Source organism: Hemiscyllium ocellatum, unplaced genomic scaffold (genome assembly GCF_020745735.1).
Source record: "Hemiscyllium ocellatum isolate sHemOce1 unplaced genomic scaffold, sHemOce1.pat.X.cur. scaffold_2472_pat_ctg1, whole genome shotgun sequence".
NCBI lineage: Eukaryota > Metazoa > Chordata > Chondrichthyes > Orectolobiformes > Hemiscylliidae > Hemiscyllium > Hemiscyllium ocellatum.
Window position 1 is genome coordinate 1 of NW_026868103.1, and position 26090 is coordinate 26090.

Here is a 26090-nt window from a genome sequence, read left to right on the forward strand (position 1 = left end):
CCAGAGGCAGTGGAGGCCCAGTCTCTGGATTCATTTAAGAAAGAGTTGCATAGAGCTCTCAAGGATACTGGAATCAAGGTTACGGAGATAAGGCAGGAACAGGATACTGATTAAGGATGATCAGCCATGATCATATTGAATGGTGGTGCAGGCTCGAAAGGCAGAATGGCCAACTCCTGCACCTATTGTCCTCCTTTCCTGACTGCCACCCTCAGACAGCGTGCAGCCCCAATCCCTTTCTTTCCGTCTTTCTCGCTGATTTCGGCAGCGCTCCGCTCTCCTCCCCTCCCTGTTGGTGCCTGCAGGCGACTGATGGCCGGCACAGCAGCAGCAGCAGCAGCAGCAGCAGCAGCAGCAAAAATAACCTGCCGCTCCATTGCGTGGCACAACACAAGTGCAGAGGGGTGACTTGAGCAGCCCCTGCTGGCGGAAAAAGCCTACTGCACCTGGTATTCCCAGGCGGTCTCCCATCCAAGTACTAACCAGGCCTGAGTCTGCTTAGCTTCCGAGATCAGACGAGATCGGGCGTTTTCAGACTAGTATGGCCGTAGGCACGGCCCCTTCCTTTTCTCCCTACTTCAAGGCGTGCTGGCCAGCCACATTTTCTTTGCTGCTCTTTCTCTTTATCCCCTTTGTTTTTTTTTTCTCTTTTCTCTTTGCTCTTCCTCCTCTGTGCGTGCTTCCCTCCCTCCGTCCCTCCAGCTGCCTTTCAGCCAGCCCTTGCCCACCAGGCTCCTGTAGTCTCCCACATCCCCACGCAGGCCAACTGCAAGCCCTCCCCCTGCTTCAAGGCTGCAGCCTGCATTCTCTCATCCTTCCGCACTCCTCCACGCCTCCCTTTCCCAATGGCAGGCAGTGGCCAGGGGGGTACCGCAGGGATCACTACTGGCACCGCAGCTTTTTACCATATATCTTAACCATCTACAAGATGCTATTAGCCATAACATTAGCAAATTTGCTGATGATACTAAGCTGGCTGGCAGGGTGAAATGTCATCAGGATGTTAGCAGATTACAGGGTGACCTGGACAAGTTAGGTGAGTGGCCAGATGCAATTTAATGTGGATAAATCAATGGTTACCCACTTTGGTGCAAGGCAGATTACTACCTAAATGGAATCAATTTAGGTCAAGGGGCAGGACAGAGAGATCTGGGGGTTCCTGTACACCACTCAATGAAGGTAAGCATGCAGGTACAGCAGGTAGTGAAGAAGGCTAATAGCATGCTGGCCTTCATAACAAGAGGGATGGAGTATAGAAGCAAAGAGGTTCTTTTGCAGCTGTACAGGGCCCTGGTGAGACCACACCTGGAGTACTGTGTGCAGTTCTGCTCTCCAGATTTGATTCTGGCTATTGAGGGAATGCAGCGTAGGTTCACCAGGTCAATTCCTGGACTGGCGGGATTACCTTACACTGAAAGACTGGAGCGACTGGGCTTGTGTGTACCCTCGAGTTTAGAAGACTGAGAGGGGATCTGATTGAGACATTTCAGATCATCAAAGGATTGGACACTCTGGCGGCAGGAAACATGTTTCCGCTGCTGGGTGAGTGCCGAAACAGAGGACACTGCTTAAAAATACGGGGTAGACCATTTAGGACAGAGATGAGGAGAAACTTCTTCACCCAGAGAGTGGTGGCTGTGTGGAATGCTCTGCCCCAGAGGGCAGTGGAGGCCCAGTCTCTGGATTCATTTAAGAAAGAGTTGCATAGAGCTCTCAAGGATAGTGGAATCAAGGGTTACGGAGATAAGGCAGGAACAGGATACTGATTAAGGATGATCAGCCATGATCATATTGAATGGTGGTGCAGGCTCGAAAGGCAGAATGGCCAACTCCTGCACCTATTGTCCTCCTTTCCTGACTGCCACCCGCAGACAGCGTGCAGCCCCAATCCCTTTCTTTCCGTCTTTCTCGCTGATTTCGGCAGCGCTCCGCTCTCCTCCCCTCCCTGTCTGGTGCCTGCAGGCGACTGATGGCGGCACAGCAGCAGCAGCAGCAGCAGCAGCAGCAGCAGCAGCAAAAATAACCTGCCGCTCCATTGCGTGGCACAACACAAGTGCAGAGGGGTGACTTGAGCAGCCCCTGCTGGCGGAAAAAGCCTACTGCACCTGGTATTCCCAGGCGGTCCCATCCAAGTACTAACCAGGCCTGAGTCTGCTTAGCTTCCGAGATCAGACGAGATCGGGCGTTTTCAGACTAGTATGGCCGTAGGCACCGGCCCCTTCCTTTTCTCCCTACTTCAAGGCGTGCTGGCCAGCCACATTTTCTTTGCTGCTCTTTCTCTTTATCCCCTTTGTTTTTTTTTTCTCTTTTCTCTTTGCTCTTCCTCCTCTGTGCGTGCTTCCCTCCCTCCGTCCCTCCAGCTGCCTTTCAGCCAGCCCTTGCCCACCAGGCTCCTGTAGTCTCCCACATCCCCACGCAGGCCAACTGCAAGCCCTCCCCCTGCTTCATCAGGCTGCAGCCTGCATTCTCTCATCCTTCCGCACTCCTCCACGCCTCCCTTTCCCAATGGCAGGCAGTGGCCAGGGGGGTACCGCAGGGATCACTACTGGCACCGCAGCTTTTTACCATATATCTTAACCATCTACAAGATGCTATTAGCCATAACATTAGCAAATTTGCTGATGATACTAAGCTGGCTGGCAGGGTGAAATGTCATCAGGATGTTAGCAGATTACAGGGTGACCTGGACAAGTTAGGTGAGTGGCCAGATGCAATTTAATGTGGATAAATCAATGGTTACCCACTTTGGTGGAAGGCAGATTACTACCTAAATGGAATCAATTTAGGTCAAGGGGCAGGACAGAGAGATCTGGGGGTTCCTGTACACCACTCAATGAAGGTAAGCATGCAGGTACAGCAGGTAGTGAAGAAGGCTAATAGCATGCTGGCCTTCATAACAAGAGGGATGGAGTATAGAAGCAAAGAGGTTCTTTTGCAGCTGTACAGGGCCCTGGTGAGACCACACCTGGAGTACTGTGTGCAGTTCTGCTCTCCAGATTTGATTCTGGCTATTGAGGGAATGCAGCGTAGGTTCACCAGGTCAATTCCTGGACTGGCGGGATTACCTTACACTGAAAGACTGGAGCGACTGGGCTTGTGTGTACCCTCGAGTTTAGAAGACTGAGAGGGGATCTGATTGAGACATTTCAGATCATCAAAGGATTGGACACTCTGGCGGCAGGAAACATGTTTCCGCTGCTGGGTGAGTGCCGAAACAGAGGACACTGCTTAAAAATACGGGGTAGACCATTTAGGACAGAGATGAGGAGAAACTTCTTCACCCAGAGAGTGGTGGCTGTGTGGAATGCTCTGCCCCAGAGGGCAGTGGAGGCCCAGTCTCTGGATTCATTTAAGAAAGAGTTGCATAGAGCTCTCAAGGATAGTGGAATCAAGGGTTACGGAGATAAGGCAGGAACAGGATACTGATTAAGGATGATCAGCCATGATCATATTGAATGGTGGTGCAGGCTCGAAAGGCAGAATGGCCAACTCCTGCACCTATTGTCCTCCTTTCCTGACTGCCACCCGCAGACAGCGTGCAGCCCCAATCCCTTTCTTTCCGTCTTTCTCGCTGATTTCGGCAGCGCTCCGCTCTCCTCCCCTCCCTGTCTGGTGCCTGCAGGCGACTGATGGCAGCAGCAGCAGCAGCAGCAGCAGCAGCAGCAGCAGCAGCAGCAAAAATAACCTGCCGCTCCATTGCGTGGCACAACACAAGTGCAGAGGGGTGACTTGAGCAGCCCCTGCTGGCGGAAAAAGCCTACTGCACCTGGTATTCCCAGGCGGTCTCCCATCCAAGTACTAACCAGGCCTGAGTCTGCTTAGCTTCCGAGATCAGACGAGATCGGGCGTTTTCAGACTAGTATGGCCGTAGGCACCGGCCCCTTCCTTTTCTCCCTACTTCAAGGCGTGCTGGCCAGCCACATTTTCTTTGCTGCTCTTTCTCTTTATCCCCTTTGTTTTTTTTTTCTCTTTTCTCTTTGCTCTTCCTCCTCTGTGCGTGCTTCCCTCCCTCCGTCCCTCCAGCTGCCTTTCAGCCAGCCCTTGCCCACCAGGCTCCTGTAGTCTCCCACATCCCCACGCAGGCCAACTGCAAGCCCTCCCCTGCTTCATCAGGCTGCAGCCTGCATTCTCTCATCCTTCCGCACTCCTCCACGCCTCCCTTTCCCAATGGCAGGCAGTGGCCAGGGGGGGGTACCGCAGGGATCACTACTGGCACCGCAGCTTTTTACCATATATCTTAACCATCTACAAGATGCTATTAGCCATAACATTAGCAAATTTGCTGATGATACTAAGCTGGCTGGCAGGGTGAAATGTCATCAGGATGTTAGCAGATTACAGGGTGACCTGGACAAGTTAGGTGAGTGGCCAGATGCAATTTAATGTGGATAAATCAATGGTTACCCACTTTGGTGCAAGGCAGATTACTACCTAAATGGAATCAATTTAGGTCAAGGGGCAGGACAGAGAGATCTGGGGGTTCCTGTACACCACTCAATGAAGGTAAGCATGCAGGTACAGCAGGTAGTGAAGAAGGCTAATAGCATGCTGGCCTTCATAACAAGAGGGATGGAGTATAGAAGCAAAGAGGTTCTTTTGCAGCTGTACAGGGCCCTGGTGAGACCACACCTGGAGTACTGTGTGCAGTTCTGCTCTCCAGATTTGATTCTGGCTATTGAGGGAATGCAGCGTAGGTTCACCAGGTCAATTCCTGGACTGGCGGGATTACCTTACACTGAAAGACTGGAGCGACTGGGCTTGTGTGTACCCTCGAGTTTAGAAGACTGAGAGGGGATCTGATTGAGACATTTCAGATCATCAAAGGATTGGACACTCTGGCGGCAGGAAACATGTTTCCGCTGCTGGGTGAGTGCCGAAACAGAGGACACTGCTTAAAAATACGGGGTAGACCATTTAGGACAGAGATGAGGAGAAACTTCTTCACCCAGAGAGTGGTGGCTGTGTGGAATGCTCTGCCCCAGAGGGCAGTGGAGGCCCAGTCTCTGGATTCATTTAAGAAAGAGTTGCATAGAGCTCTCAAGGATAGTGGAATCAAGGGTTACGGAGATAAGGCAGGAACAGGATACTGATTAAGGATGATCAGCCATGATCATATTGAATGGTGGTGCAGGCTCGAAAGGCAGAATGGCCAACTCCTGCACCTATTGTCCTCCTTTCCTGACTGCCACCCGCAGACAGCGTGCAGCCCCAATCCCTTTCTTTCCGTCTTTCTCGCTGATTTCGGCAGCGCTCCGCTCTCCTCCCCTCCCTGTCTGGTGCCTGCAGGCGACTGATGGCCGGCACAGCAGCAGCAGCAGCAGCAGCAGCAGCAGCAAAAATAACCTGCCGCTCCATTGCGTGGCACAACACAAGTGCAGAGGGGTGACTTGAGCAGCCCCTGCTGGCGGAAAAAGCCTACTGCACCTGGTATTCCCAGGCGGTCTCCCATCCAAGTACTAACCAGGCCTGAGTCTGCTTAGCTTCCGAGATCAGACGAGATCGGCGCGTTTCAGACTAGTATGGCCGTAGGCACCGGCCCCTTCCTTTTCTCCCTACTTCAAGGCGTGCTGGCCAGCCACATTTTCTTTGCTGCTCTTTCTCTTTATCCCCTTTGTTTTTTTTTTCTCTTTTCTCTTTGCTCTTCCTCTCTGTGCGTGCTTCCCTCCCTCCGTCCCTCCAGCTGCCTTTCAGCCAGCCCTTGCCCACCAGGCTCCTGTAGTCTCCCACATCCCCACGCAGGCCAACTGCAAGCCCTCCCCCTGCTTCATCAGGCTGCAGCCTGCATTCTCTCATCCTTCCGCACTCCTCCACGCCTCCCTTTCCCAATGGCAGGCAGTGGCCAGGGGGGTACCGCAGGGATCACTACTGGCACCGCAGCTTTTTACCATATATCTTAACCATCTACAAGATGCTATTAGCCATAACATTAGCAAATTTGCTGATGATACTAAGCTGGCTGGCAGGGTGAAATGTCATCAGGATGTTAGCAGATTACAGGGTGACCTGGACAAGTTAGGTGAGTGGCCAGGCCAGATGCAATTTAATGTGGATAAATCAATGGTTACCCACTTTGGTGGAAGGCAGATTACTACCTAAATGGAATCAATTTAGGTCAAGGGGCAGGACAGAGAGATCTGGGGGTTCCTGTACACCACTCAATGAAGGTAAGCATGCAGGTACAGCAGGTAGTGAAGAAGGCTAATAGCATGCTGGCCTTCATAACAAGAGGGATGGAGTATAGAAGCAAAGAGGTTCTTTTGCAGCTGTACAGGGCCCTGGTGAGACCACACCTGGAGTACTGTGTGCAGTTCTGCTCTCCAGATTTGATTCTGGCTATTGAGGGAATGCAGCGTAGGTTCACCAGGTCAATTCCTGGACTGGCGGGATTACCTTACACTGAAAGACTGGAGCGACTGGGCTTGTGTGTACCCTCGAGTTTAGAAGACTGAGAGGGGATCTGATTGAGACATTTCAGATCATCAAAGGATTGGACACTCTGGCGGCAGGAAACATGTTTCCGCTGCTGGGTGAGTGCCGAAACAGAGGACACTGCTTAAAAATACGGGGTAGACCATTTAGGACAGAGATGAGGAGAAACTTCTTCACCCAGAGAGTGGTGGCTGTGTGGAATGCTCTGCCCCAGAGGGCAGTGGAGGCCCAGTCTCTGGATTCATTTAAGAAAGAGTTGCATAGAGCTCTCAAGGATAGTGGAATCAAGGGTTACGGAGATAATAAGGAGGAACAGGATACTGATTAAGGATGATCAGCCATGATCATATTGAATGGTGGTGCAGGCTCGAAAGGCAGAATGGCCAACTCCTGCACCTATTGTCCTCCTTTCCTGACTGCCACCCGCAGACAGCGTGCAGCCCCAATCCTTTTCTTTCCGTCTTTCTCGCTGATTTCGGCAGCGCTCCGCTCTCCTCCCCTCCCTGTCTGGTGCCTGCAGGCGACTGATGGCCGGCAGCAGCAGCAGCAGCAGCAGCAAAAATAACCTGCCGCTCCATTGCGTGGCACAACACAAGTGCAGAGGGGTGACTTGAGCAGCCCCTGCTGGCGGAAAAAGCCTACTGCACCTGGTATTCCCAGGCGGTCTCCCATCCAAGTACTAACCAGGCCTGAGTCTGCTTAGCTTCCGAGATCAGACGAGATCGGGCGTTTTCAGACTAGTATGGCCGTAGGCACCGGCCCCTTCCTTTTCTCCCTACTTCAAGGCGTGCTGGCCAGCCACATTTTCTTTGCTGCTCTTTCTCTTTATCCCCTTTGTTTTTTTTTTCTCTTTTCTCTTTGCTCTTCCTCCTCTGTGCGTGCTTCCCTCCCTCCGTCCCTCCAGCTGCCTTTCAGCCAGCCCTTGCCCACCAGGCTCCTGTAGTCTCCCACATCCCCACGCAGGCCAACTGCAAGCCCTCCCCCTGCTTCATCAGGCTGCAGCCTGCATTCTCTCATCCTTCCGCACTCCTCCACGCCTCCCTTTCCCAATGGCAGGCAGTGGCCAGGGGGGTACCGCAGGGATCACTACTGGCACCGCAGCTTTTTACCATATATCTTAACCATCTACAAGATGCTATTAGCCATAACATTAGCAAATTTGCTGATGATACTAAGCTGGCTGGCAGGGTGAAATGTCATCAGGATGTTAGCAGATTACAGGGTGACCTGGACAAGTTAGGTGAGTGGCCAGATGCAATTTAATGTGGATAAATCAATGGTTACCCACTTTGGTGCAAGGCAGATTACTACCTAAATGGAATCAATTTAGGTCAAGGGGCAGGACAGAGAGATCTGGGGGTTCCTGTACACCACTCAATGAAGGTAAGCATGCAGGTACAGCAGGTAGTGAAGAAGGCTAATAGCATGCTGGCCTTCATAACAAGAGGGATGGAGTATAGAAGCAAAGAGGTTCTTTTGCAGCTGTACAGGGCCCTGGTGAGACCACACCTGGAGTACTGTGTGCAGTTCTGCTCTCCAGATTTGATTCTGGCTATTGAGGGAATGCAGCGTAGGTTCACCAGGTCAATTCCTGGACTGGCGGGATTACCTTACACTGAAAGACTGGAGCGACTGGGCTTGTGTGTACCCTCGAGTTTAGAAGACTGAGAGGGGATCTGATTGAGACATTTCAGATCATCAAAGGATTGGACACTCTGGCGGCAGGAAACATGTTTCCGCTGCTGGGTGAGTGCCGAAACAGAGGACACTGCTTAAAAATACGGGGTAGACCATTTAGGACAGAGATGAGGAGAAACTTCTTCACCCAGAGAGTGGTGGCTGTGTGGAATGCTCTGCCCCAGAGGGCAGTGGAGGCCCAGTCTCTGGATTCATTTAAGAAAGAGTTGCATAGAGCTCTCAAGGATAGTGGAATCAAGGGTTACGGAGATAAGGCAGGAACAGGATACTGATTAAGGATGATCAGCCATGATCATATTGAATGGTGGTGCAGGCTCGAAAGGCAGAATGGCCAACTCCTGCACCTATTGTCCTCCTTTCCTGACTGCCACCCGCAGACAGCGTGCAGCCCCAATCCCTTTCTTTCCGTCTTTCTCGCTGATTTCGGCAGCGCTCCGCTCTCCTCCCCTCCCTGTCTGGTGCCTGCAGGCGACTGATGGCCGGCAGCAGCAGCAGCAGCAGCAGCAGCAAAAATAACCTGCCGCTCCATTGCGTGGCACAACACAAGTGCAGAGGGGTGACTTGAGCAGCCCCTGCTGGCGGAAAAAGCCTACTGCACCTGGTATTCCCAGGCGGTCTCCCATCCAAGTACTAACCAGGCCTGAGTCTGCTTAGCTTCCGAGATCAGACGAGATCGGGCGTTTTCAGACTAGTATGGCCGTAGGCACCGGCCCTTCCTTTTCTCCCTACTTCAAGGCGTGCTGGCCAGCCACATTTTCTTTGCTGCTCTTTCTCTTTATCCCCTTTGTTTTTTTTTTCTCTTTTCTCTTTGCTCTTCCTCCTCTGTGCGTGCTTCCCTCCCTCCGTCCCTCCAGCTGCCTTTCAGCCAGCCCTTGCCCACCAGGCTCCTGTAGTCTCCCACATCCCCACGCAGGCCAACTGCAAGCCCTCCCCCTGCTTCATAGGCTGCAGCCTGCATTCTCTCATCCTTCCGCACTCCTCCACGCCTCCCTTTCCCAATGGCAGGCAGTGGCCAGGGGGGTACCGCAGGGATCACTACTGGCACCGCAGCTTTTTACCATATATCTTAACCATCTACAAGATGCTATTAGCCATAACATTAGCAAATTTGCTGATGATACTAAGCTGGCTGGCAGGGTGAAATGTCATCAGGATGTTAGCAGATTACAGGGTGACCTGGACAAGTTAGGTGAGTGGCCAGATGCAATTTAATGTGGATAAATCAATGGTTACCCACTTTGGTGGAAGGCAGATTACTACCTAAATGGAATCAATTTAGGTCAAGGGGCAGGACAGAGAGATCTGGGGGTTCCTGTACACCACTCAATGAAGGTAAGCATGCAGGTACAGCAGGTAGTGAAGAAGGCTAATAGCATGCTGGCCTTCATAACAAGAGGGATGGAGTATAGAAGCAAAGAGGTTCTTTTGCAGCTGTACAGGGCCCTGGTGAGACCACACCTGGAGTACTGTGTGCAGTTCTGCTCTCCAGATTTGATTCTGGCTATTGAGGGAATGCAGCGTAGGTTCACCAGGTCAATTCCTGGACTGGCGGGATTACCTTACACTGAAAGACTGGAGCGACTGGGCTTGTGTGTACCCTCGAGTTTAGAAGACTGAGAGGGGATCTGATTGAGACATTTCAGATCATCAAAGGATTGGACACTCTGGCGGCAGGAAACATGTTTCCGCTGCTGGGTGAGTGCCGAAACAGAGGACACTGCTTAAAAATACGGGGTAGACCATTTAGGACAGAGATGAGGAGAAACTTCTTCACCCAGAGAGTGGTGGCTGTGTGGAATGCTCTGCCCCAGAGGGCAGTGGAGGCCCAGTCTCTGGATTCATTTAAGAAAGAGTTGCATAGAGCTCTCAAGGATAGTGGAATCAAGGGTTACGGAGATAAGGCAGGAACAGGATACTGATTAAGGATGATCAGCCATGATCATATTGAATGGTGGTGCAGGCTCGAAAGGCAGAATGGCCAACTCCTGCACCTATTGTCCTCCTTTCCTGACTGCCACCCGCAGACAGCGTGCAGCCCCAATCCCTTTCTTTCCGTCTTTCTCGCTGATTTCGGCAGCGCTCCGCTCTCCTCCCCTCCCTGTCTGGTGCCTGCAGGCGACTGATGGCCGGCACAGCAGCAGCAGCAGCAGCAGCAGCAGCAGCAAAAATAACCTGCCGCTCCATTGCGTGGCACAACACAAGTGCAGAGGGGTGACTTGAGCAGCCCCTGCTGGCGGAAAAAGCCTACTGCACCTGGTATTCCCAGGCGGTCTCCCATCCAAGTACTAACCAGGCCTGAGTCTGCTTAGCTTCCGAGATCAGACGAGATCGGGCGTTTTCAGACTAGTATGGCCGTAGGCACCGGCCCCTTCCTTTTCTCCCTACTTCAAGGCGTGCTGGCCAGCCACATTTTCTTTGCTGCTCTTTCTCTTTATCCCCTTTGTTTTTTTTTTCTCTTTTCTCTTTGCTCTTCCTCCTCTGTGCGTGCTTCCCTCCCTCCGTCCCTCCAGCTGCCTTTCAGCCAGCCCTTGCCCACCAGGCTCCTGTAGTCTCCCACATCCCCACGCAGGCCAACTGCAAGCCCTCCCCCTGCTTCATCAGGCTGCAGCCTGCATTCTCTCATCCTTCCGCACTCCTCCACGCCTCCCTTTCCCAATGGCAGGCAGTGGCCAGGGGGGTACCGCAGGGATCACTACTGGCACCGCAGCTTTTTACCATATATCTTAACCATCTACAAGATGCTATTAGCCATAACATTAGCAAATTTGCTGATGATACTAAGCTGGCTGGCAGGGTGAAATGTCATCAGGATGTTAGCAGATTACAGGGTGACCTGGACAAGTTAGGTGAGTGGCCAGATGCAATTTAATGTGGATAAATCAATGGTTACCCACTTTGGTGCAAGGCAGATTACTACCTAAATGGAATCAATTTAGGTCAAGGGGCAGGACAGAGAGATCTGGGGGTTCCTGTACACCACTCAATGAAGGTAAGCATGCAGGTACAGCAGGTAGTGAAGAAGGCTAATAGCATGCTGGCCTTCATAACAAGAGGGATGGAGTATAGAAGCAAAGAGGTTCTTTTGCAGCTGTACAGGGCCCTGGTGAGACCACACCTGGAGTACTGTGTGCAGTTCTGCTCTCCAGATTTGATTCTGGCTATTGAGGGAATGCAGCGTAGGTTCACCAGGTCAATTCCTGGACTGGCGGGATTACCTTACACTGAAAGACTGGAGCGACTGGGCTTGTGTGTACCCTCGAGTTTAGAAGACTGAGAGGGGATCTGATTGAGACATTTCAGATCATCAAAGGATTGGACACTCTGGCGGCAGGAAACATGTTTCCGCTGCTGGGTGAGTGCCGAAACAGAGGACACTGCTTAAAAATACGGGGTAGACCATTTAGGACAGAGATGAGGAGAAACTTCTTCACCCAGAGAGTGGTGGCTGTGTGGAATGCTCTGCCCCAGAGGGCAGTGGAGGCCCAGTCTCTGGATTCATTTAAGAAAGAGTTGCATAGAGCTCTCAAGGATAGTGGAATCAAGGGTTACGGAGATAAGGCAGGAACAGGATACTGATTAAGGATGATCAGCCATGATCATATTGAATGGTGGTGCAGGCTCGAAAGGCAGAATGGCCAACTCCTGCACCTATTGTCCTCCTTTCCTGACTGCCACCCGCAGACAGCGTGCAGCCCCAATCCCTTTCTTTCCGTCTTTCTCGCTGATTTCGGCAGCGCTCCGCTCTCCTCCCCTCCCTGTCTGGTGCCTGCAGGCGACTGATGGCCGGCACAGCAGCAGCAGCAGCAGCAGCAGCAGCAGCAAAAATAACCTGCCGCTCCATTGCGTGGCACAACACAAGTGCAGAGGGGTGACTTGAGCAGCCCCTGCTGGCGGAAAAAGCCTACTGCACCTGGTATTCCCAGGCGGTCTCCCATCCAAGTACTAACCAGGCCTGAGTCTGCTTAGCTTCCGAGATCAGACGAGATCGGGCGTTTTCAGACTAGTATGGCCGTAGGCACCGGCCCCTTCCTTTTCTCCCTACTTCAAGGCGTGCTGGCCAGCCACATTTTCTTTGCTGCTCTTTCTCTTTATCCCCTTTGTTTTTTTTTTCTCTTTTCTCTTTGCTCTTCCTCCTCTGTGCGTGCTTCCCTCCCTCCGTCCCTCCAGCTGCCTTTCAGCCAGCCCTTGCCCACCAGGCTCCTGTAGTCTCCCACATCCCCACGCAGGCCAACTGCAAGCCCTCCCCCTGCTTCATCAGGCTGCAGCCTGCATTCTCTCATCCTTCCGCACTCCTCCACGCCTCCCTTTCCCAATGGCAGGCAGTGGCCAGGGGGGTACCGCAGGGATCACTACTGGCACCGCAGCTTTTTACCATATATCTTAACCATCTACAAGATGCTATTAGCCATAACATTAGCAAATTTGCTGATGATACTAAGCTGGCTGGCAGGGTGAAATGTCATCAGGATGTTAGCAGATTACAGGGTGACCTGGACAAGTTAGGTGAGTGGCCAGATGCAATTTAATGTGGATAAATCAATGGTTACCCACTTTGGTGGAAGGCAGATTACTACCTAAATGGAATCAATTTAGGTCAAGGGGCAGGACAGAGAGATCTGGGGGTTCCTGTACACCACTCAATGAAGGTAAGCATGCAGGTACAGCAGGTAGTGAAGAAGGCTAATAGCATGCTGGCCTTCATAACAAGAGGGATGGAGTATAGAAGCAAAGAGGTTCTTTTGCAGCTGTACAGGGCCCTGGTGAGACCACACCTGGAGTACTGTGTGCAGTTCTGCTCTCCAGATTTGATTCTGGCTATTGAGGGAATGCAGCGTAGGTTCACCAGGTCAATTCCTGGACTGGCGGGATTACCTTACACTGAAAGACTGGAGCGACTGGGCTTGTGTGTACCCTCGAGTTTAGAAGACTGAGAGGGGATCTGATTGAGACATTTCAGATCATCAAAGGATTGGACACTCTGGCGGCAGGAAACATGTTTCCGCTGCTGGGTGAGTGCCGAAACAGAGGACACTGCTTAAAAATACGGGGTAGACCATTTAGGACAGAGATGAGGAGAAACTTCTTCACCCAGAGAGTGGTGGCTGTGTGGAATGCTCTGCCCCAGAGGGCAGTGGAGGCCCAGTCTCTGGATTCATTTAAGAAAGAGTTGCATAGAGCTCTCAAGGATAGTGGAATCAAGGGTTACGGAGATAAGGCAGGAACAGGATACTGATTAAGGATGATCAGCCATGATCATATTGAATGGTGGTGCAGGCTCGAAAGGCAGAATGGCCAACTCCTGCACCTATTGTCCTCCTTTCCTGACTGCCACCCGCAGACAGCGTGCAGCCCCAATCCCTTTCTTTCCGTCTTTCTCGCTGATTTCGGCAGCGCTCCGCTCTCCTCCCCTCCCTGTCTGGTGCCTGCAGGCGACTGATGGCCGGCACAGCAGCAGCAGCAGCAGCAGCAGCAGCAGCAGCAAAAATAACCTGCCGCTCCATTGCGTGGCACAACACAAGTGCAGAGGGGTGACTTGAGCAGCCCCTGCTGGCGGAAAAAGCCTACTGCACCTGGTATTCCCAGGCGGTCTCCCATCCAAGTACTAACCAGGCCTGAGTCTGCTTAGCTTCCGAGATCAGACGAGATCGGGCGTTTTCAGACTAGTATGGCCGTAGGCACCGGCCCCTTCCTTTTCTCCCTACTTCAAGGCGTGCTGGCCAGCCACATTTTCTTTGCTGCTCTTTCTCTTTATCCCCTTTGTTTTTTTTTTCTCTTTTCTCTTTGCTCTTCCTCCTCTGTGCGTGCTTCCCTCCCTCCGTCCCTCCAGCTGCCTTTCAGCCAGCCCTTGCCCACCAGGCTCCTGTAGTCTCCCACATCCCCACGCAGGCCAACTGCAAGCCCTCCCCTGCTTCATAAGGCTGCAGCCTGCATTCTCTCATCCTTCCGCACTCCTCCACGCCTCCCTTTCCCAATGGCAGGCAGTGGCCAGGGGGGTACCGCAGGGATCACTACTGGCACCGCAGCTTTTTACCATATATCTTAACCATCTACAAGATGCTATTAGCCATAACATTAGCAAATTTGCTGATGATACTAAGCTGGCTGGCAGGGTGAAATGTCATCAGGATGTTAGCAGATTACAGGGTGACCTGGACAAGTTAGGTGAGTGGCCAGATGCAATTTAATGTGGATAAATCAATGGTTACCCACTTTGGTGGAAGGCAGATTACTACCTAAATGGAATCAATTTAGGTCAAGGGGCAGGACAGAGAGATCTGGGGGTTCCTGTACACCACTCAATGAAGGTAAGCATGCAGGTACAGCAGGTAGTGAAGAAGGCTAATAGCATGCTGGCCTTCATAACAAGAGGGATGGAGTATAGAAGCAAAGAGGTTCTTTTGCAGCTGTACAGGGCCCTGGTGAGACCACACCTGGAGTACTGTGTGCAGTTCTGCTCTCCAGATTTGATTCTGGCTATTGAGGGAATGCAGCGTAGGTTCACCAGGTCAATTCCTGGACTGGCGGGATTACCTTACACTGAAAGACTGGAGCGACTGGGCTTGTGTGTACCCTCGAGTTTAGAAGACTGAGAGGGGATCTGATTGAGACATTTCAGATCATCAAAGGATTGGACACTCTGGCGGCAGGAAACATGTTTCCGCTGCTGGGTGAGTGCCGAAACAGAGGACACTGCTTAAAAATACGGGGTAGACCATTTAGGACAGAGATGAGGAGAAACTTCTTCACCCAGAGAGTGGTGGCTGTGTGGAATGCTCTGCCCCAGAGGGCAGTGGAGGCCCAGTCTCTGGATTCATTTAAGAAAGAGTTGCATAGAGCTCTCAAGGATAGTGGAATCAAGGGTTACGGAGATAAGGCAGGAACAGGATACTGATTAAGGATGATCAGCCATGATCATATTGAATGGTGGTGCAGGCTCGAAAGGCAGAATGGCCAACTCCTGCACCTATTGTCCTCCTTTCCTGACTGCCACCCTCAGACAGCGTGCAGCCCCAATCCCTTTCTTTCCGTCTTTCTCGCTGATTTCGGCAGCGCTCCGCTCTCCTCCCCTCCCTGTCTGGTGCCTGCAGGCGACTGATGGGCAGCAGCAGCAGCAGCAGCAGCAGCAGCAGCAGCAGCAAAAATAACCTGCCGCTCCATTGCGTGGCACAACACAAGTGCAGAGGGGTGACTTGAGCAGCCCCTGCTGGCGGAAAAGCCTACTGCACCTGGTATTCCCAGGCGGTCTCCCATCCAAGTACTAACCAGGCCTGAGTCTGCTTAGCTTCCGAGATCAGACGAGATCGGGCGTTTTCAGACTAGTATGGCCGTAGGCACCGGCCCCTTCCTTTTCTCCCTACTTCAAGGCGTGCTGGCCAGCCACATTTTCTTTGCTGCTCTTTCTCTTTATCCCCTTTGTTTTTTTTTTCTCTTTTCTCTTTGCTCTTCCTCCTCTGTGCGTGCTTCCCTCCCTCCGTCCCTCCAGCTGCCTTTCAGCCAGCCCTTGCCCACCAGGCTCCTGTAGTCTCCCACATCCCCACGCAGGCCAACTGCAAGCCCTCCCCCTGCTTCATCAGGCTGCAGCCTGCATTCTCTCATCCTTCCGCACTCCTCCACGCCTCCCTTTCCCAATGGCAGGCAGTGGCCAGGGGGGGTACCGCAGGGATCACTACTGGCACCGCAGCTTTTTACCATATATCTTAACCATCTACAAGATGCTATTAGCCATAACATTAGCAAATTTGCTGATGATACTAAGCTGGCTGGCAGGGTGAAATGTCATCAGGATGTTAGCAGATTACAGGGTGACCTGGACAAGTTAGGTGAGTGGCCAGATGCAATTTAATGTGGATAAATCAATGGTTACCCACTTTGGTGCAAGGCAGATTACTACCTAAATGGAATCAATTTAGGTCAAGGGGCAGGACAGAGAGATCTGGGGGTTCCTGTACACCACTCAATGAAGGTAAGCATGCAGGTACAGCAGGTAGTGAAGAAGGCTAATAGCATGCTGGCCTTCATAACAAGAGGGATGGAGTATAGAAGCAAAGAGGTTCTTTTGCAGCTGTACAGGGCCCTGGTGAGACCACACCTGGAGTACTGTGTGCAGTTCTGCTCTCCAGATTTGATTCTGGCTATTGAGGGAATGCAGCGTAGGTTCACCAGGTCAATTCCTGGACTGGCGGGATTACCTTACACTGAAAGACTGGAGCGACTGGGCTTGTGTGTACCCTCGAGTTTAGAAGACTGAGAGGGGATCTGATTGAGACATTTCAGATCATCAAAGGATTGGACACTCTGGCGGCAGGAAACATGTTTCCGCTGCTGGGTGAGTGCCGAAACAGAGGACACTGCTTAAAAATACGGGGTAGACCATTTAGGACAGAGATGAGGAGAAACTTCTTCACCCAGAGAGTGGTGGCTGTGTGGAATGCTCTGCCCCAGAGGGCAGTGGAGGCCCAGTCTCTGGATTCATTTAAGAAAGAGTTGCATAGAGCTCTCAAGGATAGTGGAATCAAGGGTTACGGAGATAAGGCAGGAACAGGATACTGATTAAGGATGATCAGCCATGATCATATTGAATGGTGGTGCAGGCTCGAAAGGCAGAATGGCCAACTCCTGCACCTATTGTCCTCCTTTCCTGACTGCCACCCGCAGACAGCGTGCAGCCCCAATCCCTTTCTTTCCGTCTTTCTCGCTGATTTCGGCAGCGCTCCGCTCTCCTCCCCTCCCTGTCTGGTGCCTGCAGGCGACTGATGGCCGGCGCGCAGCAGCAGCAGCAGCAGCAGCAGCAGCAGCAAAAATAACCTGCCGCTCCATTGCGTGGCACAACACAAGTGCAGAGGGGTGACTTGAGCAGCCCCTGCTGGCGGGAAAAAGCCTACTGCACCTGGTATTCCCAGGCGGTCTCCCATCCAAGTACTAACCAGGCCTGAGTCTGCTTAGCTTCCGAGATCAGACGAGATCGGGCGTTTTCAGACTAGTATGGCCGTAGGCACCGGCCCCTTCCTTTTCTCCCTACTTCAAGGCGTGCTGGCCAGCCACATTTTCTTTGCTGCTCTTTCTCTTTATCCCCTTTGTTTTTTTTTTCTCTTTTCTCTTTGCTCTTCCTCCTCTGTGCGTGCTTCCCTCCCTCCGTCCCTCCAGCTGCCTTTCAGCCAGCCCTTGCCCACCAGGCTCCTGTAGTCTCCCACATCCCCACGCAGGCCAACTGCAAGCCCTCCCCCTGCTTCATCAGGCTGCAGCCTGCATTCTCTCATCCTTCCGCACTCCTCCACGCCTCCCTTTCCCAATGGCAGGCAGTGGCCAGGGGGGTACCGCAGGGATCACTACTGGCACCGCAGCTTTTTACCATATATCTTAACCATCTACAAGATGCTATTAGCCATAACATTAGCAAATTTGCTGATGATACTAAGCTGGCTGGCAGGGTGAAATGTCATCAGGATGTTAGCAGATTACAGGGTGACCTGGACAAGTTAGGTGAGTGGCCAGATGCAATTTAATGTGGATAAATCAATGGTTACCCACTTTGGTGGAAGGCAGATTACTACCTAAATGGAATCAATTTAGGTCAAGGGGCAGGACAGAGAGATCTGGGGGTTCCTGTACACCACTCAATGAAGGTAAGCATGCAGGTACAGCAGGTAGTGAAGAAGGCTAATAGCATGCTGGCCTTCATAACAAGAGGGATGGAGTATAGAAGCAAAGAGGTTCTTTTGCAGCTGTACAGGGCCCTGGTGAGACCACACCTGGAGTACTGTGTGCAGTTCTGCTCTCCAGATTTGATTCTGGCTATTGAGGGAATGCAGCGTAGGTTCACCAGGTCAATTCCTGGACTGGCGGGATTACCTTACACTGAAAGACTGGAGCGACTGGGCTTGTGTGTACCCTCGAGTTTAGAAGACTGAGAGGGGATCTGATTGAGACATTTCAGATCATCAAAGGATTGGACACTCTGGCGGCAGGAAACATGTTTCCGCTGCTGGGTGAGTGCCGAAACAGAGGACACTGCTTAAAAATACGGGGTAGACCATTTAGGACAGAGATGAGGAGAAACTTCTTCACCCAGAGAGTGGTGGCTGTGTGGAATGCTCTGCCCCAGAGGGCAGTGGAGGCCCAGTCTCTGGATTCATTTAAGAAAGAGTTGCATAGAGCTCTCAAGGATAGTGGAATCAAGGGTTACGGAGATAAGGCAGGAACAGGATACTGATTAAGGATGATCAGCCATGATCATATTGAATGGTGGTGCAGGCTCGAAAGGCAGAATGGCCAACTCCTGCACCTATTGTCCTCCTTTCCTGACTGCCACCCGCAGACAGCGTGCAGCCCCAATCCCTTTCTTTCCGTCTTTCTCGCTGATTTCGGCAGCGCTCCGCTCTCCTCCCCTCCCTGTCTGGTGCCTGCAGGCGACTGATGGCCGGCAGCAGCAGCAGCAGCAAGCATAACCTGCCGCTCCATTGCGTGGCACAACACAAGTGCAGAGGGGTGACTTGAGCAGCCCCTGCTGGCGGAAAAAGCCTACTGCACCTGGTATTCCCAGGCGGTCTCCCATCCAAGTACTAACCAGGCCTGAGTCTGCTTAGCTTCCGAGATCAGACGAGATCGGGCGTTTTCAGACTAGTATGGCCGTAGGCACCGGCCCCTTCCTTTTCTCCCTACTTCAAGGCGTGCTGGCCAGCCACATTTTCTTTGCTGCTCTTTCTCTTTATCCCCTTTGTTTTTTTTTTCTCTTTTCTCTTTGCTCTTCCTCCTCTGTGCGTGCTTCCCTCCCTCCGTCCCTCCAGCTGCCTTTCAGCCAGCCCTTGCCCACCAGGCTCCTGTAGTCTCCCACATCCCCACGCAGGCCAACTGCAAGCCCTCCCCTGCTTCATCAGGCTGCAGCCTGCATTCTCTCATCCTTCCGCACTCCTCCACGCCTCCCTTTCCCAATGGCAGGCAGTGGCCAGGGGGGTACCGCAGGGATCACTACTGGCACCGCAGCTTTTTACCATATATCTTAACCATCTACAAGATGCTATTAGCCATAACATTAGCAAATTTGCTGATGATACTAAGCTGGCTGGCAGGGTGAAATGTCATCAGGATGTTAGCAGATTACAGGGTGACCTGGACAAGTTAGGTGAGTGGCCAGATGCAATTTAATGTGGATAAATCAATGGTTACCCACTTTGGTGAAGGCAGATTACTACCTAAATGGAATCAATTTAGGTCAAGGGGCAGGACAGAGAGATCTGGGGGTTCCTGTACACCACTCAATGAAGGTAAGCATGCAGGTACAGCAGGTAGTGAAGAAGGCTAATAGCATGCTGGCCTTCATAACAAGAGGGATGGAGTATAGAAGCAAAGAGGTTCTTTTGCAGCTGTACAGGGCCCTGGTGAGACCACACCTGGAGTACTGTGTGCAGTTCTGCTCTCCAGATTTGATTCTGGCTATTGAGGGAATGCAGCGTAGGTTCACCAGGTCAATTCCCTGGACTGGCGGGATTACCTTACACTGAAAGACTGGAGCGACTGGGCTTGTGTGTACCCTCGAGTTTAGAAGACTGAGAGGGGATCTGATTGAGACATTTCAGATCATCAAAGGATTGGACACTCTGGCGGCAGGAAACATGTTTCCGCTGCTGGGTGAGTGCCGAAACAGAGGACACTGCTTAAAAATACGGGGTAGACCATTTAGGACAGAGATGAGGAGAAACTTCTTCACCCAGAGAGTGGTGGCTGTGTGGAATGCTCTGCCCCAGAGGGCAGTGGAGGCCCAGTCTCTGGATTCATTTAAGAAAGAGTTGCATAGAGCTCTCAAGGATAGTGGAATCAAGGGTTACGGAGATAAGGCAGGAACAGGATACTGATTAAGGATGATCAGCCATGATCATATTGAATGGTGGTGCAGGCTCGAAAGGCAGAATGGCCAACTCCTGCACCTATTGTCCTCCTTTCCTGACTGCCACCCGCAGACAGCGTGCAGCCCCAATCCCTTTCTTTCCGTCTTTCTCGCTGATTTCGGCAGCGCTCCGCTCTCCTCCCTCCCTGTCTGGTGCCTGCAGGCGACTGAGCCGGCATGCAGCAGCAGCAGCAGCAGCAGCAGCAGCAGCAAAAATAACCTGCCGCTCCATTGCGTGGCACAACACAAGTGCAGAGGGGTGACTTGAGCAGCCCCTGCTGGCGGAAAAAGCCTACTGCACCTGGTATTCCCAGGCGGTCTCCCATCCAAGTACTAACCAGGCCTGAGTCTGCTTAGCTTCCGAGATCAGACGAGATCGGGCGTTTTCAGACTAGTATGGCCGTAGGCACCGGCCCCTTCCTTTTCTCCCTACTTCAAGGCGTGCTGGCCAGCCACATTTTCTTTGCTGCTCTTTCTCTTTATCCCTTTGTTTTTTTTTTCTCTTTTCTCTTTGCTCTTCCTCCTCTGTGCGTGCTTCCCTCCCTCCGTCCCTCCAGCTGCCTTTCAGCCAGCCCTTGCCCACCAGGCTCCTGTAGTCTCCCACATCCCCACGCAGGCCAACTGCAAGCCCTCCCCCTGCTTCATCAGGCTGCAGCCTGCATTCTCTCATCCTTCCGCACTCCTCCACGCCTCCCTTTCCCAATGGCAGGCAGTGGCCAGGGGGGTACCGCAGGGATCACTACTGGCACCGCAGCTTTTTACCATATATCTTAACCATCTACAAGATGCTATTAGCCATAACATTAGCAAATTTGCTGATGATACTAAGCTGGCTGGCAGGGTGAAATGTCATCAGGATGTTAGCAGATTACAGGGTGACCTGGACAAGTTAGGTGAGTGGCCAGATGCAATTTAATGTGGATAAATCAATGGTTACCCACTTTGGTGGAAGGCAGATTACTACCTAAATGGAATCAATTTAGGTCAAGGGGCAGGACAGAGAGATCTGGGGGTTCCTGTACACCACTCAATGAAGGTAAGCATGCAGGTACAGCAGGTAGTGAAGAAGGCTAATAGCATGCTGGCCTTCATAACAAGAGGGATGGAGTATAGAAGCAAAGAGGTTCTTTTGCAGCTGTACAGGGCCCTGGTGAGACCACACCTGGAGTACTGTGTGCAGTTCTGCTCTCCAGATTTGATTCTGGCTATTGAGGGAATGCAGCGTAGGTTCACCAGGTCAATTCTGGACTGGACTGGCGGGATTACCTTACACTGAAAGACTGGAGCGACTGGGCTTGTGTGTACCCTCGAGTTTAGAAGACTGAGAGGGGATCTGATTGAGACATTTCAGATCATCAAAGGATTGGACACTCTGGCGGCAGGAAACATGTTTCCGCTGCTGGGTGAGTGCCGAAACAGAGGACACTGCTTAAAAATACGGGGTAGACCATTTAGGACAGAGATGAGGAGAAACTTCTTCACCCAGAGAGTGGTGGCTGTGTGGAATGCTCTGCCCCAGAGGGCAGTGGAGGCCCAGTCTCTGGATTCATTTAAGAAAGAGTTGCATAGAGCTCTCAAGGATAGTGGAATCAAGGGTTACGGAGATAAGGCAGGAACAGGATACTGATTAAGGATGATCAGCCATGATCATATTGAATGGTGGTGCAGGCTCGAAAGGCAGAATGGCCAACTCCTGCACCTATTGTCCTCCTTTCCTGACTGCCACCCGCAGACAGCGTGCAGCCCCAATCCCTTTCTTTCCGTCTTTCTCGCTGATTTCGGCAGCGCTCCGCTCTCCTCCCCTCCCTGTCTGGTGCCTGCAGGCGACTGATGGCCGGCAGCAGCAGCAGCAGCAGCAGCAGCAGCAGCAGCAAAAATAACCTGCCGCTCCATTGCGTGGCACAACACAAGTGCAGAGGGGTGACTTGAGCAGCCCCTGCTGGCGAAAAAAGCCTACTGCACCTGGTATTCCCAGGCGGTCTCCCATCCAAGTACTAACCAGGCCTGAGTCTGCTTAGCTTCCGAGATCAGACGAGATCGGGCGTTTTCAGACTAGTATGGCCGTAGGCACCGGCCCCTTCCTTTTCTCCCTACTTCAAGGCGTGCTGGCCAGCCACATTTTCTTTGCTGCTCTTTCTCTTTATCCCCTTTGTTTTTTTTTTTCTCTTTTCTCTTTGCTCTTCCTCCTCTGTGCGTGCTTCCCTCCCTCCGTCCCTCCAGCTGCCTTTCAGCCAGCCCTTGCCCACCAGGCTCCTGTAGTCTCCCACATCCCCACGCAGGCCAACTGCAAGCCCTCCCCCTGCTTCATCAGGCTGCAGCCTGCATTCTCTCATCCTTCCGCACTCCTCCACGCCTCCCTTTCCCAATGGCAGGCAGTGGCCAGGGGGGGTACCGCAGGGATCACTACTGGCACCGCAGCTTTTTACCATATATCTTAACCATCTACAAGATGCTATTAGCCATAACATTAGCAAATTTGCTGATGATACTAAGCTGGCTGGCAGGGTGAAATGTCATCAGGATGTTAGCAGATTACAGGGTGACCTGGACAAGTTAGGTGAGTGGCCAGATGCAATTTAATGTGGATAAATCAATGGTTACCCACTTTGGTGGAAGGCAGATTACTACCTAAATGGAATCAATTTAGGTCAAGGGGCAGGACAGAGAGATCTGGGGGTTCCTGTACACCACTCAATGAAGGTAAGCATGCAGGTACAGCAGGTAGTGAAGAAGGCTAATAGCATGCTGGCCTTCATAACAAGAGGGATGGAGTATAGAAGCAAAGAGGTTCTTTTGCAGCTGTACAGGGCCCTGGTGAGACCACACCTGGAGTACTGTGTGCAGTTCTGCTCTCCAGATTTGATTCTGGCTATTGAGGGAATGCAGCGTAGGTTCACCAGGTCAATTCCTGGACTGGCGGGATTACCTTACACTGAAAGACTGGAGCGACTGGGCTTGTGTGTACCCTCGAGTTTAGAAGACTGAGAGGGGATCTGATTGAGACATTTCAGATCATCAAAGGATTGGACACTCTGGCGGCAGGAAACATGTTTCCGCTGCTGGGTGAGTGCCGAAACAGAGGACACTGCTTAAAAATACGGGGTAGACCATTTAGGACAGAGATGAGGAGAAACTTCTTCACCCAGAGAGTGGTGGCTGTGTGGAATGCTCTGCCCCAGAGGGCAGTGGAGGCCCAGTCTCTGGATTCATTTAAGAAAGAGTTGCATAGAGCTCTCAAGGATAGTGGAATCAAGGGTTACGGAGATAAGGCAGGAACAGGATACTGATTAAGGATGATCAGCCATGATCATATTGAATGGTGGTGCAGGCTCGAAAGGCAGAATGGCCAACTCCTGCACCTATTGTCCTCCTTTCCTGACTGCCACCCGCAGACAGCGTGCAGCCCCAATCCCTTTCTTTCCGTCTTTCTCGCTGATTTCGGCAGCGCTCCGCTCTCCTCCCCTCCCTGTCTGGTGCCTGCAGGCGACTGATGGCCGGCACAGCAGCAGCAGCAGCAGCAGCAGCAGCAGCAAAAATAACCTGCCGCTCCATTGCGTGGCACAACACAAGTGCAGAGGGGTGACTTGAGCAGCCCCTGCTGGCGGAAAAAGCCTACTGCACCTGGTATTCCCAGGCGGTCTCCCATCCAAGTACTAACCAGGCCTGAGTCTGCTTAGCTTCCGAGATCAGACGAGATCGGGCGTTTTCAGACTAGTATGGCCGTAGGCACCGGCCCCTTCCTTTTCTCCCTACTTCAAGGCGTGCTGGCCAGCCACATTTTCTTTGCTGCTCTTTCTCTTTATCCCCTTTGTTTTTTTTTTCTCTTTTCTCTTTGCTCTTCCTCCTCTGTGCGTGCTTCCCTCCCTCCGTCCCTCCAGCTGCCTTTCAGCCAGCCCTTGCCCACCAGGCTCCTGTAGTCTCCCACATCCCCACGCAGGCCAACTGCAAGCCCTCCCCCTGCTTCATCAGGCTGCAGCCTGCATTCTCTCATCCTTCCGCACTCCTCCACGCCTCCCTTTCCCAATGGCAGGCAGTGGCCAGGGGGGTACCGCAGGGATCACTACTGGCACCGCAGCTTTTTACCATATATCTTAACCATCTACAAGATGCTATTAGCCATAACATTAGCAAATTTGCTGATGATACTAAGCTGGCTGGCAGGGTGAAATGTCATCAGGATGTTAGCAGATTACAGGGTGACCTGGACAAGTTAGGTGAGTGGCCAGATGCAATTTAATGTGGATAAATCAATGGTTACCCACTTTGGTGGAAGGCAGATTACTACCTAAATGGAATCAATTTAGGTCAAGGGGCAGGACAGAGAGATCTGGGGGTTCCTGTACACCACTCAATGAAGGTAAGCATGCAGGTACAGCAGGTAGTGAAGAAGGCTAATAGCATGCTGGCCTTCATAACAAGAGGGAGGGAGTATAGAAGCAAAGAGGTTCTTTTGCAGCTGTACAGGGCCCTGGTGAGACCACACCTGGAGTACTGTGTGCAGTTCTGCTCTCCAGATTTGATTCTGGCTATTGAGGGAATGCAGCGTAGGTTCACCAGGTCAATTCCTGGACTGGCGGGATTACCTTACACTGAAAGACTGGAGCGACTGGGCTTGTGTGTACCCTCGAGTTTAGAAGACTGAGAGGGGATCTGATTGAGACATTTCAGATCATCAAAGGATTGGACACTCTGGCGGCAGGAAACATGTTTCCGCTGCTGGGTGAGTGCCGAAACAGAGGACACTGCTTAAAAATACGGGGTAGACCATTTAGGACAGAGATGAGGAGAAACTTCTTCACCCAGAGAGTGGTGGCTGTGTGGAATGCTCTGCCCCAGAGGGCAGTGGAGGCCCAGTCTCTGGATTCATTTAAGAAAGAGTTGCATAGAGCTCTCAAGGATAGTGGAATCAAGGGTTACGGAGATAAGGCAGGAACAGGATACTGATTAAGGATGATCAGCCATGATCATATTGAATGGTGGTGCAGGCTCGAAAGGCAGAATGGCCAACTCCTGCACCTATTGTCCTCCTTTCCTGACTGCCACCCGCAGACAGCGTGCAGCCCCAATCCCTTTCTTTCCGTCTTTCTCGCTGATTTCGGCAGCGCTCCGCTCTCCTCCCCTCCCTGTCTGGTGCCTGCAGGCGACTGATGGCGGCAGCAGCAGCAGCAGCAAAAAATAACCTGCCGCTCCATTGCGTGGCACAACACAAGTGCAGAGGGGTGACTTGAGCAGCCCCTGCTGGCGGAAAAAGCCTACTGCACCTGGTATTCCCAGGCGGTCTCCCATCCAAGTACTAACCAGGCCTGAGTCTGCTTAGCTTCCGAGATCAGACGAGATCGGGCGTTTTCAGACTAGTATGGCCGTAGGCACCGGCCCCTTCCTTTTCTCCCTACTTCAAGGCGTGCTGGCCAGCCACATTTTCTTTGCTGCTCTCTTTCTCTTTATCCCCTTTGTTTTTTTTTTCTCTTTTCTCTTTGCTCTTCCTCCTCTGTGCGTGCTTCCCTCCCTCCGTCCCTCCAGCTGCCTTTCAGCCAGCCCTTGCCCACCAGGCTCCTGTAGTCTCCCACATCCCCACGCAGGCCAACTGCAAGCCCTCCCCCTGCTTCATCAGGCTGCAGCCTGCATTCTCTCATCCTTCCGCACTCCTCCACGCCTCCCTTTCCCAATGGCAGGCAGTGGCCAGGGGGGTACCGCAGGGATCACTACTGGCACCGCAGCTTTTTACCATATATCTTAACCATCTACAAGATGCTATTAGCCATAACATTAGCAAATTTGCTGATGATACTAAGCTGGCTGGCAGGGTGAAATGTCATCAGGATGTTAGCAGATTACAGGGTGACCTGGACAAGTTAGGTGAGTGGCCAGATGCAATTTAATGTGGATAAATCAATGGTTACCCACTTTGGGAAGGCAGATTACTACCTAAATGGAATCAATTTAGGTCAAGGGGCAGGACAGAGAGATCTGGGGGTTCCTGTACACCACTCAATGAAGGTAAGCATGCAGGTACAGCAGGTAGTGAAGAAGGCTAATAGCATGCTGGCCTTCATAACAAGAGGGATGGAGTATAGAAGCAAAG

At 52.1% G+C, this 26090-nt stretch overlaps 16 non-coding genes across 16 annotated transcripts; all 16 read right to left on the reverse strand.

Annotated features, from left to right (window-relative positions):
* Positions 1–434: 434 nt before the first annotated feature.
* Positions 435–553, reverse strand: LOC132811949 (5S ribosomal RNA). The gene has a single exon (XR_009643403.1). It is a non-coding gene; the product is annotated as a 5S ribosomal RNA (ribosomal RNA).
* A 1540-nt stretch (positions 554–2093) lies between these two features.
* Positions 2094–2210, reverse strand: LOC132811978 (5S ribosomal RNA). The gene has a single exon (XR_009643432.1). It is a non-coding gene; the product is annotated as a 5S ribosomal RNA (ribosomal RNA).
* A 1544-nt stretch (positions 2211–3754) lies between these two features.
* Positions 3755–3873, reverse strand: LOC132811960 (5S ribosomal RNA). Its single transcript, XR_009643414.1, has one exon. It is a non-coding gene; the product is annotated as a 5S ribosomal RNA (ribosomal RNA).
* Positions 3874–5412: 1539 nt separating this feature from the next.
* On the reverse strand, positions 5413–5531 carry LOC132811980 (5S ribosomal RNA). Its single transcript, XR_009643434.1, has one exon. It is a non-coding gene; the product is annotated as a 5S ribosomal RNA (ribosomal RNA).
* Positions 5532–7064: 1533 nt separating this feature from the next.
* LOC132811971 (5S ribosomal RNA) lies at positions 7065–7183 on the reverse strand. Its single transcript, XR_009643425.1, has one exon. It is a non-coding gene; the product is annotated as a 5S ribosomal RNA (ribosomal RNA).
* A 1530-nt stretch (positions 7184–8713) lies between these two features.
* On the reverse strand, positions 8714–8832 carry LOC132811982 (5S ribosomal RNA). Its single transcript, XR_009643436.1, has one exon. It is a non-coding gene; the product is annotated as a 5S ribosomal RNA (ribosomal RNA).
* A 1536-nt stretch (positions 8833–10368) lies between these two features.
* Positions 10369–10487, reverse strand: LOC132811993 (5S ribosomal RNA). The gene has a single exon (XR_009643437.1). It is a non-coding gene; the product is annotated as a 5S ribosomal RNA (ribosomal RNA).
* Positions 10488–12025: 1538 nt separating this feature from the next.
* LOC132811950 (5S ribosomal RNA) lies at positions 12026–12144 on the reverse strand. The gene has a single exon (XR_009643404.1). It is a non-coding gene; the product is annotated as a 5S ribosomal RNA (ribosomal RNA).
* A 1541-nt stretch (positions 12145–13685) lies between these two features.
* Positions 13686–13804, reverse strand: LOC132811951 (5S ribosomal RNA). The gene has a single exon (XR_009643405.1). It is a non-coding gene; the product is annotated as a 5S ribosomal RNA (ribosomal RNA).
* Positions 13805–15341: 1537 nt separating this feature from the next.
* LOC132811952 (5S ribosomal RNA) lies at positions 15342–15460 on the reverse strand. The gene has a single exon (XR_009643406.1). It is a non-coding gene; the product is annotated as a 5S ribosomal RNA (ribosomal RNA).
* A 1542-nt stretch (positions 15461–17002) lies between these two features.
* Positions 17003–17121, reverse strand: LOC132811953 (5S ribosomal RNA). Its single transcript, XR_009643407.1, has one exon. It is a non-coding gene; the product is annotated as a 5S ribosomal RNA (ribosomal RNA).
* Positions 17122–18642: 1521 nt separating this feature from the next.
* Positions 18643–18761, reverse strand: LOC132811954 (5S ribosomal RNA). Its single transcript, XR_009643408.1, has one exon. It is a non-coding gene; the product is annotated as a 5S ribosomal RNA (ribosomal RNA).
* Positions 18762–20297: 1536 nt separating this feature from the next.
* Positions 20298–20416, reverse strand: LOC132811955 (5S ribosomal RNA). Its single transcript, XR_009643409.1, has one exon. It is a non-coding gene; the product is annotated as a 5S ribosomal RNA (ribosomal RNA).
* A 1542-nt stretch (positions 20417–21958) lies between these two features.
* On the reverse strand, positions 21959–22077 carry LOC132811956 (5S ribosomal RNA). The gene has a single exon (XR_009643410.1). It is a non-coding gene; the product is annotated as a 5S ribosomal RNA (ribosomal RNA).
* Positions 22078–23617: 1540 nt separating this feature from the next.
* LOC132811957 (5S ribosomal RNA) lies at positions 23618–23736 on the reverse strand. Its single transcript, XR_009643411.1, has one exon. It is a non-coding gene; the product is annotated as a 5S ribosomal RNA (ribosomal RNA).
* A 1521-nt stretch (positions 23737–25257) lies between these two features.
* LOC132811958 (5S ribosomal RNA) lies at positions 25258–25376 on the reverse strand. The gene has a single exon (XR_009643412.1). It is a non-coding gene; the product is annotated as a 5S ribosomal RNA (ribosomal RNA).
* Positions 25377–26090: the final 714 nt, after the last annotated feature.